Raw genomic sequence first — 6,000 nt, 5'->3', positions numbered from 1 at the left:
TCCCTCCTGGGAGCTCTGAGGATGCTATGTATGCGAGAGGTGAGCAAGGTACCATCAGATAACTTCAGGCTTCCTGATATAACAGCTGGGTGTGGGCTGGGGATGGTGGACGGCAGGGCCCAATGTATCGTTGGAGTCAATGGAGTGAACTTGGCCTCGTGTGTTTGGTCTGTGGATGGGCTGAGCAGGGAGGGTTTATTCTTTGCTGGGGGCACAGAGCAGAGAAACAGGCACCATTGATGCTTGTGATGCAGATTCAGGTTGGCACTGGGATGACAAGGGGGACGTTTTAAAGAAGGAGCTTATAATCTGGGGTGGAAGCAAGGGGGGCATGCAGGGATACCCAACTTCCAGTCATCTTCTGAAAGCAGAGGGGGGCTCCCCCTTGTCTAGCTGGCTTGGGGAACAGTGCTTCCCCTTATCTCCCCCTCCTGTTTCCGACCCCTGCTTGTAATGAGCTAAATGCACAAGCTCCATGGGATTTAAGAAGCAGGAGCTGGGGCATTATCTGTGTAGGGGCCATTTCAGAGGTGCCCGCAATGGGAGTTTAGGGTGCTTGGTGCTTTGCTGGATTGGGCCCCAACATGGTGCCCCACTGGCTACCGGACCAGGACAGTCCCAGTGAATACGCCAGCCAAGAGCCATGCTGGGGTGGTGTCTGGTTTGGGATGGCTGTGCCAGAGGGAAAAATTCTGGTCCTAGCACTAGAGAGTGGGCAGGCCAGGTAGCAGAGATAGGGCCACTGGAACATGCCCATGTCCAGCTCTCCATGTCACAGCTGGTAGATTTGCTGTTGCATTTCCCATCATTGCCACTGGTGGGCATCTCTGCCCATGCCAGGGTCAGTGCAGGAGCAATGCCTTTCCATATGCACACTGGACCTCCCTCCCCATGGGCTCTTTGTACAACCCCGGGCTCTCTTTTCATTACATCAGAACAAGGCTTTTTGTCTTTCTCATCTGCCTTGGCAGCATTTTCTGGGGCAGCGTGGCCTCCGGACCTGGCTCCCCCTTTCCCACGCCTGCCCTTCAGCCTCTGATGTAAACCAATCCCATGCATTCACGCGTCTGCGTGCAGCTCGGGAGTCATGCGGAGTCAAGCTGGAGGCTGGGTTGTGCTCTGCAGGGGGATCTGGGGTATGAGGAGCATGGCTGGATGGAATCCAGTGAGGATGGCAGGATGGAGAAGGCACTTCAGACCTAGCTGTGGAACCTTGTTGGGAAGGACTGGAGCATGGATTTCCCTTTGTCTCCTGAGACCTGGGTCTGGATCTAGGCCTACTGGGGCTTAACTCAGCAGCAAGTCCTTGAGAAACCAAGTGTCAACGTCATCCCTGATATAAATCCGAGTGTGTGCAGAGATGGGGGACTGGGAGGAAGAGTCAGCTTTGGGGCGATGGGCAGATTTGGTGGATCTTAATCTCTGGGGGCAAGCGCCTTTGCCAGTTGTGGTGGGTTCTCTTGGATGGGGTGCGGTTGTCCTGGGTTGTTGTAGTTTTTTGTCTAGCTCTTTGGATCCCACAACTGGCAAAGCTCTGGACCTCGCACCTCTCCACTCCAAATCTTCATTCTTCTTGCAACGATGAGCCCCTGTTTGGTCCCTAGAAGGATGGGAACCTGGAGACGCTGGCTCCTATTCCTCCCTCCACCAGCCCCTTCTGGAGTTTTTGGTTGCCTGGGCAAAGCATTATGTGAGGGGCTGGCTCAGGGTGGCTGCGGTTGTGGAATGGGGAGAACAAGCCCGCGCAGCGCTGAGATCGTGCATGGAACCGGAGGTCTGACAGCAATATTCCAGTGCCGTTATGCCTCATGGATCCCTCCTCCAGCCCATGTGGAGTATAGCATTGGAAGGACGAGAAGAACTTCCAGCACGGCAAGGGTAAATTTGCTCCCCATCGCTTGGCTGGATGCGGTTTTGAGCGATGGTTTCTTGCACTGACAGTGCCAGTTACCGGGACACCTTTCATGTCTGTCCAAATGGAACAAGATTCAGTGATGACCCCAAAGGTCAGACATCTGCTGAAATCAGAAGTAAATCTACTCTCTGCTCTTTGGCCTGAGGGCAAGTGATGGACACATTTCCAGTAAACAGCTCTGCAAAGGCATCTCGATCCAGACCTGTAACGCCCCCTGCTATTTCAGTCCCAGGCTCCCTCCCCCAGCTCTGCCAATGCCCCTCAGTCCTGACCTCCAACGCCCCCTGCCATTCCAGTCCTCTCCCCACACACAGCTCTGCCAGGGCACCTCACTCCTGACCTGCAGCGCCCCCTGCTATTCTAGTTCTGGCTACTACCTCACCCTCTAGCTCTGCCAATGCCCCTCAGTCTTGACCTGCAATCCCTCCTGCTATTTCAGTCCTGGACTGTACAACTCGCCTTCAATGCTGGTTATTCCCAGTCCTTATCTTTTCTTTCTCTCTGCCTGTGCACTGAATGGTGTACTAATATTCTCAAAGGACTTGCAGGATAAATCACTAACTTGCAACGTAAGTGGCAGAGAAGAAGAGCAAACAATGGACATAATAGCAAATGAAAAGCTCATTCTCAGCCTCTATGCGGGGCGGTAGGAAAGCAAGGAGCACTGTTACGCGCTCAGTCTGAAATAGGACATCAGATCCAAGCGGTGAAGCGAGGAGGTGAGAGGTTGCTGTGAACACAATGTAAAGAAACTCAAAACAAAGCCAAGCGACCCTCACTCTCCTTGCCCTGCTGCTTGTTGCAGGTGGAATCGGATCTGCTCTCAGAATGAAGCTAGCATGGGCCTCCCAGCTGCCACTAGGTGTCACTGTCTCACTTCCATACCTGGCCAGAGTGACCCGCGGCGGGGGATAGGATGGAATTGGTACACTGAGGCTAGAGCCAGCCTGACATTTTCTGTTTATATCTAGTGTTTTTCGTTACCAGAGCACACGACGGGAAATAATCACTTCCGTGGCGCAGAAGGCAGGGCTGTAAAATCAGCAGTTTGCCTTTGAAGGCTGGGTGGGAGCAGGCCCATGGGCATTAGGAAGGACTGAAGTGGGGGGTACAATCCGTCACACCCCAGGCACGAAGTGAGAAGAAGGGAGCCTTCCTGGCTGGGCATTTAAAGAGGCATTTTTCTTCCACGCTTACCTGCATGTTAGACTCTAGCGCCCTCCTGATTTGCATATGGAATCATCGTCGCCAGTCGACGGGGCTGCGCAGGTTTAATTTCCAACAAGGCCTGGTTTTAAATTCAGTGGAATGTTGTTTAATATAAAGAAATACCCCCTCCTCCCTGAATAAATCCAACGAAGCCTCTGCTTAGATATGGAGACTATTATGTCTGGATCCAATTATACTGTTTGGAGAAGGAGGAAGAGCAAGAGAGAGATGGGGGAGGCAGGGAGTCCGGGCATGACTCTGCTCAGGGGCAGGAGCTAAGTGGAAGGGAAAGAGACACTGTTTTTATTAGATCTCCTGCCAGCTCATGTGAAGGTCAGCAATAGCTGTGTGTAAACTGAGTAGCTAGTATACCCTGCATGGCTGTATCCAATGTACAGCATCGCCAACTCCCAAGTGTTCAAGAATCCTGAGTCCGATGCCCCAAAATTCATGAGGTTAAAAAAAAATCCCATTTGGGGTTTGTTTCTTTGCCTTTGGTTTTTGAGCCTTTCCAGGTCACATCTTGAAGCTTTTTCTCCCAACCAGTAGGGATAGAACCAAGCTTGCTTTTCTTTTCTTTTCTTTTCTTTTCTGAAATTCTCCTGTATTCACCTGACTCCAGGAGCTGGGGCTTTAAGAAAATAAAGCAATTATTGTAAAATCACAGGAGTTGGCCCTAGGCTAGGGATTACATTCTCTTCCCCTCAAATTCGTTTGCTCACTTCAGTAACATTTTCCAGGGCGAGGCCTATGGAAAGCCAATAAAGCCTCAGGGCTGCTCTTACATATGTTCTCCTTCCCATGAAAGCAGAGAATAGCCGCAGTGCAATATGCAAGCCATGCCCCTTCCCTGCCACTGGCCCGTCCCCACCTTCCTGGGGAGCTGGGCTAGTGTATTGCTTTTATGCAGCTCTGCAGCACTACACCAACCAGGGGCTCCTTTAGGGGGCTGTTTCCTGGCCCTTTATGCTGCTCCAACAGTGTAACTAAGAATCAGGCCCTATACCTCCAAAGCTCGTTTGATGGCTCAACGTAGACCTCCAGCATACTCCACTGATCAGCCTTGAACCCTCAACACGGCTCCGCCGTGGCTTACAGCACCCCTGCTATTCCAACACTGCTGATACCATCACTGCGAACCCATAGCCCCCCCTCCTTGCTGCTATTCCAGCTCTAGGCTCCCCCACAGGCAGCTGTGCTGATGCCCCTCACTCCTGGCCTGCAGCCCTCTCTGGTATTCCAGGACTGGCAGCTGACATTTCCAGTGGCGTGTTTATGGCACAAGGTGGACAAACTTTCACCGGGGCTAAGAATGAAACCTGCCAGACTCAATTCACTGGGGACCTGAACTAGAACTGGCCCCTAACTCTGCCGGGGTGAAAGGCTGGTGCTCTGCAGCTGCTGAATTTCTGGAATGACTCGATGGAGGATGTACTATTTCCCATCTTTGGATCTGTGCTTAGAAAGACTGCAGAGATGCTAGTCCAAGGAGATATGTCCCTGCGCACTAGAGGGAAGGATCCATGTCCTGCGCAATCTTCGCTAATAGAGCAGACCCCGCAGCCAAACTGGCCAGCATGACCTTGCCGTACAGTTAGCAACAGATGCAATACAGCTGTGAGACCCATTTTAAAACCTGCCGGAGGCGTGAGGTATTTAACGCCTGCACAGTCTGGAAGAAGGACTGGTCAGGGATGAAGCATGTGTGTGAATGTTTCAGTGGGGTCTGCTGGAATCGCACAGGGGAAAACTAGTTTGGGAGAGAGCTGTGGCCCGATATTGTGGCGGGGAACACCAGATGGTTCAGCTGGCTGATGGCCAGTCTTGGATCCAGTTTGCACAACAAACCAGAACTTGGGCTGCTGGGGAATATATTTGGGAGCTGGCTGGATGAAGGGGAGGCTGGGGCAAGGAAAGGAGGTAGTGCTGAGCTCTCGGCAGTGTTCAGTCATGGGGAAAGGGATGGAGGAATTGTCCCTAGTGATTCCCTTTTGTGCAAATATTTCCTTTGGTTTCCATTCACGCTGTCTGCTTGAGTTTTGCAGAGTCTTTACTGGTTTTTATAGAGCCCCAAATAAGCTGCATCAGACCACTAGTCTTATTGGATAATTACATATCTCCTTACCTTCCACGTTCCTGCGAATGTAATCACTCTATAAAAGCAGCTGGGTGCTTCAGGATTGCTCGTTGAAACAGGCAAGTTTTGTTCACTTTTTTTTTTTTTTTTTGGAAAGAAGAGGGGAATTTCATGTAATTTTGATGTGAAACAGTTGCACATTCACTCGGCTGTGTCTACACTGCAGCTGAGAGGTGTAATTCCCAGGTTAAGTAGACGTACATATGCTAGCTACAGCTAGTCCACAAAAAATAGCGGTGTGAATGCGGCACCCCGGGTGGCAGCTTGGGTGAGCTGCCTGCGTATAACCCCATCTGAAATCCTAGGTGCATACTCTGACAGCTAGCTCGAGCCACTGCCTGAGCTGCCACAGTCATACTGCTATTTTTAGCATGCTAGCTCAAGCAGAGCTAGCATGGGTATGTCTACCTGAGCTGGGAATTACATCTCCCAGCTGCAGTGTACACGTACCTTCAGAGGCTGCATGAGCCTTAGCGAACTTGAGTGGGAGCTCCATGTTTGTGCTTTGATCCAAACAGAATAACGCAGTGCCCTGATTCTCCGCAGGGTTTTAACTTGCAATGGTTCCGCACAGACTGCTACTGCTTGAGCGGTAGGTGAAACTCACTCGCTGGCAGCAGGAGTAGACTCTTATCTTCTATGTGAACCAGCCTCTAGAGGGTGATTGGACACACGCTTAGCCAGCGGGTTACCCAACCCTTTGCCTGGCGCTGGTTTAAGCAGAGCCAGGGCTGAGCTG

Source organism: Emys orbicularis, chromosome 2 (genome assembly GCF_028017835.1).
Source record: "Emys orbicularis isolate rEmyOrb1 chromosome 2, rEmyOrb1.hap1, whole genome shotgun sequence".
Lineage (NCBI taxonomy): Eukaryota > Metazoa > Chordata > Testudines > Emydidae > Emys > Emys orbicularis.
The sequence above is the reverse complement of the archived record's forward strand: the minus strand, read 5'-3'. Positions refer to the sequence as shown.